A 14,085-nucleotide genomic window follows, 5' to 3' on the forward strand; every position below is an offset into this window, starting at 1 on the left:
AATGGCAATAGCAAAATGGTAAAAAGGCAAATTGCAGGTCTTATTTTTGCTATTTTTTAAGATTAATGAAAAAAAGGAAATCGTCGCCTGTTGCCCCCTGGTGACTCCAGCCTCACTTTGTAAACCAGTGTTTTGGGACATTTTGTAAATTGTCCCTGTCGGGGAAACCTCATAATGTCCAAAACCACGTGGTGCGAACCACGCTTTGCACCACGTTTAGAGCTTGTAGATCTGCTACTTTTGCTACTTTTTTGTAACACTGTATTATGATGAAAAAAAACACAAAATGTTAAAGTATGGAGATAAGAGGTTTCAAAATGAAATGTGTCATTTAGTCAAACATGACTCAGTTTAGGGACAGTGTGAACTGTTTAGTAAAATACACTTCTGTGTGGAGTCCTAATGTGCTCAAACAATACAAAAAAATCTGTTCTAATAAAAAGCAGATTGAAACTCACAGTGGAGAACTGAGTCTTTTTATATTCACTTTTTCTAATAGTTATTGTGATTTCTATTGTGTTTCCTCTTGGCTTTCCAATTTGTTCCTGATCACATATTTATTATAGTGGTATTGTGTAAGTTAATGTATAATTAATTAATCATGAATTAATTAAACAGTTTTTGCAAAGTGCTACATACATGTATATTTATGATTATTATAATCCCTGCTAGTAGTGGAGCTCTGAGAATGTCTGTCTGTCTGTCTGTCTGTCTGTCTGTCTGTCTGTCTGTCTGTCTGCCTGCCTGCCTGCCTGCCTGCCTGCCTGCCTGCCTGCCTGCCTGCCTGCCTGCCTGCCTGTCTGTCTGCCTGTCTGTTTGTCTGCCTGTCTGTCTGTCTACTAACAATAAACCAGATATGTGTAAAACTACTGGTAGAATTATCATGTCATTTGTTATGATTCTTCATGCTCCCGGAAGGATGAACCTACATATTGTGATGACCCAATGACCTTTCCTCTAGCGCCACCCTTAGGCCAAACGTTCCACTTGCACACAAAGATATCTCTGTAACACTTTTTATGAAGCCTGTGTCTATAATGCAGGGGTCCTCAGAGTTGGGGGGCCCCCAAATCTTTGTGTGATAGGATCGTTATTTTTACATTAACCACTTGAACCCTAGTAGCCTACCCTTTCCCTATTCTGTGGAAAAAAATAGCCGATCTACAAGCTCACAACGCCTCGCGCTGCGAGACGCTGTGAGCTTGTAGATCGGCTGCTTTTCAGCAACAAGGTTTGATGTAGGAGGAAAAAAGAGCAGACCAAGTGCAGAGTCTAAGGTCAAGTTTACTAAGTATTGAGGGTTCTAAATGTCTGAAAATACACATTAACGTGAATCCAGCATAGTAGCATACACTGATGATAGTGCTGTCAAACCAGTGAAGCTATCTATGAAATATATGCAAAAGCCTAATCTGCAACACAATTTGATATAATATGTGGTGGGGGTCTCCGCTTCATCTCTGTCTCAGCTAAGGCAAAACATACATTAACCACCTCAGCCCTATATACTGTACATTTCAGTCATTTGAACATAGCCGATCTACAAGCTCACAATGGGTCGCCATGAAACGGATTGTGAGCTTGTAGATTTTCAAAAGATTTTTTGGGGAAAAGTTGTGAAATGGGACATTCTGCATAGTGAGTACTTTTACTTTTCGTACTTTAAGTACATTTTGATGCCAATACTTTTTTACTTTTACTCTAGTAAATTTAGAATTTTGAACTAATGAATTTTAGTTGTAACAGAGTATTTCTACTTTTTCCACTTTTTTTGGTCCCTGGTTTTCTACACCACTTCCACCACATTATGTTCACGTTAAAAGTTGAAATCCATAACTTTATTCTTTTGTGAACAAGTTTGATATGTTGCCCAATCTGTATGGTAGAGTATGTAAATACAATCTAATTGACACAACTGATCTCCCTGCTCTGCTATTCAGATCTGTGGTCTAGTAGGACACCTACTGGTTGACAAGAGGTATTACATGAAGGCCAAGTCACAGTTTTTAGATAGATTTTCTAAATGTTTGCCTCTTTCTTATATCATTTGACAATTTGGCCAATGTTTGACCAGTTTTTATAGTATATTTTGTTGGTTACTTTTGATGCAGTAATAGTCTTTTTTTCTGTTCTTTTGTTGTTTTCTTTAGGTATAAAAATGTTCTTAAAAGTCCATAAATTGTCACTTTACTGTTTGGGGACCCCCCAAACGTTCTGTTGGGTTGAGAACCATTGCTCAATAGCAATGGTTCTCAAAGTAAGGTCTGGGGACCCCCAGGGCAGGGTTCTTGAGGGGCGTTGGGGTTCCCATCCATCACCATTATGACTTGAGTTTCAAAGTTATCTTTATATTCTGGAACAAATGACAGACCATATCAGATGAAGTCATGTCTTAACGATAAGAATGTTCATAGAGTTCTTTACTGTGTCTGAATGCACTGCACACAATCATCAAGTCCGAATACTTGCCGTATTTAATATATTTTAATAGTACAGAACTCATAGAATCATCTTTTCAATGTTCTGTTCTTGTTTATTTGACGAATGTTGACTTGAGTTTAGCAGCAACAGGGACAGTCCTGTACATTAAACTGGTATCAAACAGCAGTTATTTCTGATCAGTTCAGTCAAATGGACAGTGTGTGACAGCTGGCCTTCATTTACATTCACAATGAAGCCTATTGTGTCCAGTGGTGTAAAGTAACCAACTAGGCTACTTTACTCAAGTAGGCCTACAGTAGAAGTTAAATATTTAGGTATTTTTGGGCGGTGTAGCCGCCCGTATACGGTATATAAACTCGACAAAAACAGCCAACAAAAACACGTCGCAGATCAATCCACAGGGGTTCAACCATGGCCGGATCCGGGAAAGGATCCCTCTGGTCTAATGAAGAAATGTCATGCTTGCTGGACATCTGGGCAAACGAGGACATACAAGCACAATTGGACAATACACACAAAAATTCAGAACTATATGGAGTAATTAGTGAGTATTTGAGGGCACGTGGGTACAACAGAACAATAGAACAGTGCTGTGTGAAGGTAAAACAAATTAGATTGACAAAGTGAAGGATGCGGTGCGCAAATCTGGCAGCTCAACTGACGAGAAGGACAAATTCGTATGGTTTGATAGGGTGGACATATACTTGGCCACAAACCATCAAGTGCGCCTGATGTTCTGAAGTCACAACAACAACAACCCATCTCACGTCCATTAACTCCATTAACACCATCGGCATCGTCAGCATCAGCATCTCCACCTCCACCTCCCGACTTCAATGTATCCGAGGAGAGCAGCACAGGACTGCTTAGTCCATCCGTGAGCCTGACAAGCGGTATGTAATAGTATTTAACATTAGCATTAAAATATTCTCAGTACAAGTGAGGGACTTGTGTGTGCGGTCTGAATACTAGCAATACTGCAATAAGCAGATGTCCGTATCCTTAATTTTACTTGAGTTAAAATACAAATGTATTGGCATCAAAAAGTACTTAACCAACTAGCCATGGTTCACATGATGCTTGTCTGGCACAAGCATCACCTGTTCCTGGTTTGGTAAATGGTGCACGTACATATACATAAACGTTCAGATTTCAAATATAAATTGCTTACTTCTAAGCCACGGATGTAACAAGTTAAACCGCCCTGGTCTAAGTACCCGTATTTTCCGTATTGTTCAATAAAAAGCATTTTTAACCGATCGGTGGCCATTTGCTTAGAATTTCCTCCATTATGCTTTCAACTATGTGACTATCGGTTGGGAGGTGTATTGCACTGTTATACATTATAACTACATTATAAACATGGCCGCCGATCGGATTAAAATGCTTTTTATTGAACAATACGGAAGATACGGGAACTTAGACCCGGGCGCTTTAACTTGTTACATCCGTGGCTTTGGGTTAAGCACTTTATATTTGAAATCCGAACGCACACATGCATGAGATCCTATGACAGTTATGTTTCAGGGCTATTAGCCAACGTACAAGTACTCATTATGCAGAATCATTAGTGATGCATTAATGTATTACGTTAATGTTGCAGCTGATAAAGCTGGGGATGATTTAAATTACTTTATGTGCTGCTGGGTATATTAACTTATAATAATGCATAATTATTGATCAGCTAATGTATGTTTAGTATTACTAAATTCATATATTTCAATAAATACCAAATAAATACATACTAATGTATGAAAAATTAAAATCTGAATGAAAACATTTAAAATCTAAAACTAAAGCTGTCAAATAATTGTAGTGGATTACAACTATAAATACAAACACTGCAATACTTTAGTAAATGCATTAGTACTTTACACCACTGGCTGAAAGAGATTATGAAGATTCATCCAAGATCCACACACAATTTCTGGTTGCCTGTTATTACTGTGAGAATATTTTGATCAAGAGTTTGTTAATTTGTGCATGTACTTCATACCATCAAAAATGCTATTGCAGTTGAAGCCTGTAATGTTTTTGCTTTTTCATACTTTTATGCTGACAGGCACTTCAGATGAGACACACACACACACAGTAACATATCCACACCAAGCAGTAGCACAGGAAGGAAGAGGAAAGCCAAGAGCAGTATGTCCAGCCTGATGAGTGAGTTCATGGAGATGCAAAACAGCCAACACAATACATTCATGGAGGCAGAGCAGCTTCGTCAGCAGCAGGAGAAAGAAACTCTGGATGCCTGGATGAAGACCCAGATGGAGATGGAGGAGCACCGGTTACAGGCACAGAGGGAGGAACGGCAAGAGACCAACATAATGTTCATGCAGATGATGGGCAGACTGCTTGACAGGATGCCTTCCTCCCAGCAGCAGACCTCCTCACAGCAACAACCTCCTTCATACCAGGGTCCAGGATCTTCCATGCAATACACTGCCCCACCAACCTTCAGAAATGCAGAGCTGCTGCCCAATGCCCCTCACACCCAGTCTGCTGCTTACCATCATGCTACTCCCACTGTTCTCCCTGCACAACCTGTGCTGCCCAATGCCCCTCACACCCAGTCTGCTGCTTACCATCATGCTACTCCCACTGTTCTCCCTGCACAACCTGCTCAGTCTTTTTATACACAGGTTGAAAGACAATCTACATCTCCTCCGACATCAGCATCAGCAGGCGAGAGCAGCATCACATTCAAGTGCCCTCACTGCCAGCGAGACTGTCGTTCACGCCTGGGACTGTACAGCCACACCAAGTACTGCTCCCTCAGTCAGAAGCACCTCCCATTTTGAGTTGTTTACTTTGAGTTTTCTTTTTTTTTTTACAAATTTAAAAATCTGGTACTGTATACCATGTCCTTATGTTGTCTTTTTATTTTACTTCAAATGTGTGCCTACTATTACATACCGCTTGTCAGGCTCACGGATGGACTAAACAGTCCTGTGCTGCTCTCCTTGGATACATTGAAGTCGGGAGGTGGAGGTGGAGATGCTGATGCTGACGATGCCGATGGTGTTAATGGAGTTAATGGACGTGAGATGGGTTGTTGTTGTTGTGACTCCAGAATCAGGCGCACTTGATGGTTTGTGGCCAAGTATACTGTCCACCCTATCAAACCATACGAATTTGTCCTTCTCGTCAGTTGACGAGAAGGACAAATTTGATACGCAATGTCCAGCAATCATGAAATTTCTTCATTAGACCAGAGGGAAAAGTAAATTTGAAGTGCCAAATTGTTTTAGTAGAAATGTAAATGGCAAATAATCTACAGATTTCACATGAACATTTTGTTCATGCTGTTATGATTTGTTACAATGTTTTGTTCAAATGTTTATTTTCTTTTATTGAAGGACATGATGTTTTGGCTGACTTGGTTGTTTGCAATCAAACAGGGTCATTAACCAGTATTTCTCTATACTAAGTTTTTTATCAAATGTTATTAGTGTGAAATCACAAGAGGTTCTCTCGAAACACTATCTTTGCTGTTAGGAAGAAACCCTGTATCGCCATATTGCAACTATTAATGCTTTTTCATCATAAATGCATGCCCTATTGTCATACTGTATCACACAAAAGTAGCAAAAATAGCCAAGCTACAAGCTGAAAATGCGGCGCAATGCGACACATTGAGCTTGTTGATCTGCTATTTTTGATATTACAATATAGAGCAGATAACCACACTGATCTTGCATTGGAAAATATAATTTTTATTTTAAATATGAACAAAGGCAGGAGATGCACGTCCCCACAGTTCTTTTTTACACACAGTGCTGGACCCACAAATCATAAATAAAAATAAAAAGGTGAGTCTGCACACAAACTGCTCTACAGTCTTTTTAAATTATAACCAAAAGCTCTAAAGTTAACGTTTCTCCCATGTAGGGCTAATAAATTAATACATAAAATAAGGAGACTCTTTTTAAATAACCAAAAGTGAACTTTCTCTTATTATTAGTATTACTTTGGAGACTATGGCAAGCGCGATCCTATCGCACACCTTCCTACATGACCAGCTATGGCTTTGCAGTCCAGAGGATGAGATCTGCGCGTAATGCGCGGATGCACAGATTAAACAACAGACAGGCAGCGTTGCGGAATGCGTTTGTGTCAACTGTACTTGTACTTTTCTTCATAGAGAAAAAGAAGGGCACAGGGCATCCCTTGTGGCGTTGGCCTCTGTGTTCGCCTGAGGGCGATGGAATTCATCCTCAGTGTCCGCAGACTCTGCACTAAGGTCCAACTCCTCTTCGTCATAAGCCTCATTGTGTACTTCACAGAAATTGTGAAGTACACAGCAGGCTGTGATGGTGGCATTGATGTTTTGCAAATGACTGTCATATCTCTTCATGAGACAGAGCCATCGTCCTTTGAGACGGCCAAATGCCCTCTCTACAGTGCTCCGTGCCTTGCTGAGCCGGTAATTGAAATTCCTCTCTGCAGGAGTTGCTCCAGTTTCGGGGAATGGTTTCATCAACCAGGGGAGGAGTGGGTAGGCAGCATCACCCAGCATCACCACTGGCACATCTACACCTGCAATCCTCTCTGTGACATTGGGGAACAGTGTGCCACTCTGACTCCTGTCATAAACACTGGAATTTCCAAAAACCCTAGCGTCATGCACCCGACCTGGCCATCCCAAATTTATGTCCCAGAATCTGAGCCGATGGTCGACTACAGCTTGGAGTATGACTGAATAAAACCCCTTACGATTATAGTAGTCTGCATGGGCGTTTGGTGGAGATACTATAAGGTGGGTCCCATCAATAGCCCCTCCACATTGTGGGAAACCATGACGGTCACGGAAACCTTCAATTATTGTGTGGAACTCTTGTTCGGAGGGTACTGAAATGTATCTTGAGAGCAACGTGTCCACAATTACCGTTATGACCTCATTGGTGATTTCACAGGCTGTTGATATGCCAACACCAAATAAATGGGAGATTAGTCTATACAGTGTGTTGGTCGACAGTCTCACGAGACATATGGCCACACGTTTTTCCACTGACACTGGACTTCTGAGTTGGGTTGCATCTCTCTCCAGATATGGGCGAAGAAAGTCACACAGCTGCATGAAGGTGGCCCTCCTCATCCTTACATTTGCTCGCCACTGCTGATCTCCCCAGGATGCAAGGACAAGCTGCCACCATGCCCCAGACCTCTCTTCAACCCACATTGTCCTGAAGAAGAATAGAAACTACTTAATATATGTGTGACAGAGTGACCACACACTGTCACTGTTTGGACATGGCCTATCAATGGTGCACACTTGTAGGGTTATGGACAAACAGAAAACCACCAAAAAGCAGAGTTTATTATTCTTTATTTAAACAAATCATTCTCTCTCTCACCGTGGCTCTACTGGATCCTAAAAGAGTCAGGGTGGGGTTCAAGTTGATTTATAGGTTTGTCAGGAGACACACCTGCAGCCACTCATTGGGACCAAATTGGACCAAACCATTTGGCCTTGGGATCAGGAGTGTGTTGCCTGTGTCAAAGTAGGACACTGAACATTGCATTGAAGGCAAAAGCAGAGATCTACCAGTTTGGAAAAACCAGAGATCTACAAGTTGAAATTGAATTATGCATTATGTGTTTCATGTCTGTTGATAGCATGAACGGAGAAGTGACCGTATCAAATCACCCTGAATGTTTGGTTCACTCTGGTGGGAGGAGCCATGGGGCTACATAGGGGTGAGCTCCTCACTCCCTGTCAGTCTGCTGTCTGTTGTCTGCTGGGAGAAGGTGTTGAGCTTTGAGGAGGTTTCGAGTCTCTAAGGAGACGATTGGTCTCCTTTTGTTTTTGCCATTTTCACTTGTACACATGACACTTTGGGGGAAATAAAACTTGTTAAAACTTGCCCTTCTGCGTGCTTTGCCATCCTTGTTGAACATGTCTGATAGTACTTGAAAGTACTAGGGTTATTTACTACCCTCACCCAGTCTGGGGTGTGACAATATGTACATGTAGTATACTTATTTATATTATTTTGAATAGTGTAGAAGTAGTTTTCTAGTTTAATTGAGAATAATGAAAGTACAGTAGCTGATGATTCAGATGGTTATCACAACAATATATCACCAAGTTACATCTAAAGGGATATTACAAATAACATAACTTCACACTTCTTCTAAAGCATTGTGGAAATGAAAATAAACGTTCTGGTCAACAACTCGTATGTTTCTCACCTTGGTGACGAGCGCGAGTAGTAGTCAGCGAGTACAGTTGACACAAACGCATTTCTCAACGCCGCCTGTCTGTTGTGGAATCTGCGGATCCGCGCATTATGCGCAGATCTCAGCCTCTGGACTGCAAAGGTATAGCTGGTCATATAGGAAGGTGGGCGATAGGATCGCTCTTGGCATAGTCTCCAAAGTAATACAAACAATAATGCTATTGAATCCATTTTAACACAACACACACTGGAGCGGAGCTGACCGCTGTGACCGCAGGCTGAGTGGCTGACAGTGAAGTAACGGCAAAGGGGCATTGAACTGCTTCTTCCCTGAATTTATGGCGTTTTTCCCACGTAGTTGAAGCGGAAATGCACTCAGCAGGAGGAGCAGTGGCCCCTATTCACAAAGCAGTTTACGACCATATTTTGATCTTATATGTATATATATACACATATACATATACATATATATATATATATATATATATATATATATATATATATATATATATATATATATCTTGTGGAGTTTCAGCTACTATGCATCCCAGAAATATATAGCTTATAAGGCTTTGTAATTAATAATAATAAGTAAATATGGTAACTCATAGGCCTACGTAGGTTTATGGTTTCCCAAGGACTATAGCCGTTTCACTCATGATACACTTTCTCTTTCATAACAGATACATACATGTGCCAGATAATCCCCACACCAAGAGAGTAAAAAAAGAAAAGACGTTTGATTGATTGATTGATGTACTTTATTTAGTAAGACATGAGAAACAGTACATGGAAGTACAATTCACAATACAAGGTTTCAGTCATTCAGTCCGACTTCACTGTATAGGCTACTATAGTTGCCTTTTCATAAATGATATATTTTTGTACTGAAGCTGTTGTGAAAGTTTATAATACGTAGAGAAATTTAAAGTTTCAAATACAAAAGTAGTAGTAGTTGTGAAGGTTAGCAAACTGGACATTTAGACTGAACGTTTCCTTTATCCTCATCTTGCGCTAATGCACACAAGTGTTTCACCAGGTTTTATTTGTGTTGTTTCTCATAAGCGTGCATCCGTTGTCCGTCAACAACACAGCCTTCTGTGCCTTGACTTCTGTGCGCTCACTGCGCTCAGTGCGCTGACTGTCTCCCCAGCCGCAACTCCGCCCCCTTGCTTTCAACGTATTTAAAAGCATATTTATGCGCGACCAGCACAAACATTGTCGCATAGTTGATGACGTCTGTGTCCACTGGCGAACCATTATGTGCATGCCGCCACCTATAGGATCGGGGGTATATATGCAAGTGTACTCTGGTGCGCTAGGATCTTGGCCAATGTCAATGCCTGCCAGCTGGTAGAGGCCATTCGTACTCGGGAACGGTTCGAATGCAAACGGACCCAGTGTGAAGCCGCCCTTACTAGAGTATTTCCAGTTTTCAGTACTTTTACTTATAGGCTACTCCACATACATCTCAGAGGAAAATATTGTACTTTTACTGCACTACAATTATTTGAAAACTTACTAGTTAGTGTGGTTGCCCTAACAGGGCATCCAGACTATAGTACTCTTCCCACTTTATTATTCTTCCGTCTTCTTTATTTTGGCACGCTACTCCTCCCACAGTTTTTTTCCCCAATTTCCTGCCATATGTCAAAATGACCGGCTTCATCAGGAATCGTGCGCTTGTATTTTGCTAAGAGATTGGTTACATAGTTTAATTGATATTGATTTATTAGTGCATTAAATTTCCCCATCCACGTTAATGGAAAAATAAAAAAACTCCCATTCAATTATTTTTTTCTCAGAAACCGTAAGGGCTACAGTTACAAGACCTGGAGGGGTGGTTCATGATTTAGTCCAAAATTAATTTAAAAAATAATTACACCAGTCGGCCACATGGTGGCACTATAACAGCCCACTTTACCTTTTGGCCTATAACTCTTGAACCGTTGGTCGAAAAAAAAAAAAAAAAATCCCTAGATTCCTTGGGCCACGACGCAACTCCCCATAAAGGCCACGCCCATTTGCGTCAGGATAGATTTTCCGCCATTTTTCATTTTCTTCAAAACACACTTTTAGCACCTCCTCCCACATATTTTGTCAAAATTTCACAAAAATAGGTACACATGATCTCTGGACCAATGCGATAAACAACGCCAAGCGGAATTTTGATAGTCTATACTGTCTGTAGCGTCAGCTAAATGCCTAAATTGCAATTTTAAATGATAAACTAAGAAAAAAACATGTGTAAACACACACACACACACACACACACACACACACACACACACACACACACACACACACACACACACACACACACGCATGCACACAGGATTCAACGGGACACAAAAAAAAATGATTGGCCAATGATCCAAGCCAGCGACTAACACTTGTTGGCAGAGCGTGGGATTCAAACCAGCATATGGTCATCTCCATATTTCAACTTTTTGAACACTTTACATTTGCAAACCAAACAGAAAGATGTGAACATACATAATACAAAGACAATCAAAGTATGAAAAAAATCCAAAATCTAATAATATACAGCTGGTTATTAATCCTAAATGGCAATTTCTCAAGAGCAGCCACAGTTCCAAGCTGAGAGAACCACACATGTACAGGATCTCCTCTCTGGTCAGTAGGAATACATTGAGGACTCTAGCTGGAGCACTCATCCAAGGTCACTTCGACCACGCATGCACCTCTTGGTACCATAGCACCACAAAGGCCTTAAAAACAAGGCTCCAGACATCCCAAAAAAAAAACTGGTCAGGCTACTGCTTGGCCTTACATCTACAACTCATCTAACCCCTGCTCACTTTGCTAGGATGGGATGGCTCAGGGTAGAGTACCGCAACTTGCAATGGGCCTGGTCTACAAGATACACTACACCACAAAGTCACCCATGTACCTTTCAAACTACTTAAAAAAACGCCAATGACGTCCACAATCACAACACCAGAGGGAGCGCCACAAATCACGTTTAACCCATGTTTGGCTCAAACAAGGGATTCAATTTGTTCTACTGCTATGCCACAAAAATGTGTAATGCCCTGCCAACAGGCAAAACATTTTTGTAATCCTTATGGAATGCTTCCAAGGGACATTGATAAGACAAGAAGCTGCATTATAGTGATCTAGCTTTGAAAGCTCTTATCAAGTTGCATGGAAGGCTTTCTAAAAACATGATACAAGCAGTGGGGTTCCCTGCTTCGTCTCACTCTCAGCTAAGAAAAATGTTGTAGTCTCCCGGTCTAACCAATTGAAACAGTTTACAACGGAAAGGTTTTTCTTTGAGATGGGGGGTCCGCGGCCAAATAGATATCATTTTGGGGGTCCTTGACATGAAAAAAAGTTTGAGAACCACTGATTAGCCTATATAGAAACATACATTTTCTAAAAAAAACTGTTAGGATTTAGAAGAGATTTGTAGAATCCGTCTTGCAGAAGCAAAAATAAAAAAATCACTATTTTTTTTAAAAATAGCAGATCTACAAGCTTGTATATCTGCTATTTTTTAATAGCCTAAGAAATCTTAAAATGAAACTGATGCGTTCCCGGTCTTAATGGGTTAAAGTGGAAAGGGGGTTTCTCCAGTGTGGACATGCTGGTGTTTCCTCAGGTTACCCAACTCATTGAAACTCTTGTTACACAGTTTACAGTGGTATGGTTTTTCACCAGTGTGGAGACGCAGGTGCGACTCCAGGCTACCTAATCTAGTGAAAGTCTTGTTGCACTGTTTACATAGGAAAGGTTTTTCTCCAGTGTGGACACGCAGGTGTGTCTTCAGGTCACCTGTCTGATTGAAACTCTTGTTGCACTGTTTACAGAGGTATGGTTTTTCTCCAGTGTGGACACGCAGGTGTGTCTTCAGGTGATATGATTTACTGAAAGTCTTGTCGCACTGTTTGCAGTGGTATGGTTTTTCTCCAGTGTGAATACGCTGGTGTGTCTTCAGGTTACCCAACTCATTGAAACTCTTGTTGCACTGTTTACATAGGAAAGGTTTTTCTCCAGTGTGGAGACGCAGGTGTGTCTTCAGGTGAGCTAACTGACTGAAACTCGCGTCACACTGTTTACAGTGGTATGGTTTTTCTCCAGTGTGGACATGCTGGTGTTTCCTCAGGTTACCCAACTCATTGAAACTCTTGTCACATTGTTGACAGTGGTGAGGTTTTTCTCCGGTGTGAACACGCTGGTGTGTCTTCAGGTTACATACCTGACTGAAGCTCATGTCACACTGTTGACAGTGGTGAGGTTTTTCTCCAGTGTGGACATGCAGGTGTCTCTTCAGCTTACCCAACTCATTGAAACTCTTGTTGCACTGTTTACATAGGAAAGGTTTTTCTCCAGTGTGGACACGCAGGTGTTTCTTCAGGTCACCTGTCTGACTGAAACTCTTGTTGCACTGTTTACAGAGGTATGGTTTTTCTCCAGTGTGAATACGCTGGTGTATCTTCAGGTTTAACAGACTGAAACTCTTGTCACACAGTTTACAGATGAAAGATGTCTTTCTTGTGTAAGTCCTCTGACGGGTCTTTACGCCTGGTTGAGTTAACGTCTTTGTAAACTGTTGATGACTGTAAGATGTTGGTTTGTCAGTGTTTCCATGTTCATGGCTGGTTATTACACAGCTGGTGGTGATTTGCTGATCGGCTGCTGAGGGGATCTGTCCCGCCATCATTTTTCAGTAGAGGTCGTCGCTCCTCTTCACGCGTTGAAAGATAGTTGTCGAGGCAGATGTACACTTAGAACAAGAGAACTAAATAAGGAAATATTTGGACTCGCTCCTTCCAGGAGTGGCGGTGTATCGTCAAAGCTGCTTCTATGAAGACTGAAGTTGTAGGTTCTGCAGGGACTTGCAAATGTGTCTTTATACTCTCTCTATCTTTGTATGCTCTCTATCTCTTTCTCTCAGCACTCTTCATCAGGACATATAGCGGTCTTAGCGGGATGAAGTGGAAGTCGCAGTAGTTGCAGTAGCTTAACACTTTATACAGGCTAAGCAGAGCTCTGCTCTTACCTCACTCACACCACAAACTGTTGCCATAACAACAGCCATGTGTGCAAGCCGCCACCTTTCCGGGCACAACTGATATCCTATAATGGTGGGTCTTTGCGAAATCCCGAAGTGGAGTTTTGGTCATTGGAACGGTGCACGTCACCCGTTTGTGAAGTGGCCCTCAGATCAGCAAATTAATGTTGTTGTTGTTGTTATTGTATGAGCTGCAAATTAACATGGTTGCATATATATACACCTGTAAAAGGCTATAAGCTGCCCTGAGACCAGCATTGAGAAACTGCCCTCAGAGCAGCAAATTAATGTTGTGGTATGTATATCATTTAAGTTGCCCTGAACCAAGCATTGAGGAACATTAACAAGTAACATTAAGTATATCATTTAATTGAGAAACTGCCCTGAGAGAAGCAAATTAACATTGTTGCATACATATAT

The sequence above is a fragment of the Gymnoscopelus braueri genome (genome assembly GCF_963280865.1).
Source record: "Gymnoscopelus braueri genome assembly, chromosome: 9".
NCBI classification, from domain to species: Eukaryota; Metazoa; Chordata; class Actinopteri; order Myctophiformes; family Myctophidae; genus Gymnoscopelus; species Gymnoscopelus braueri.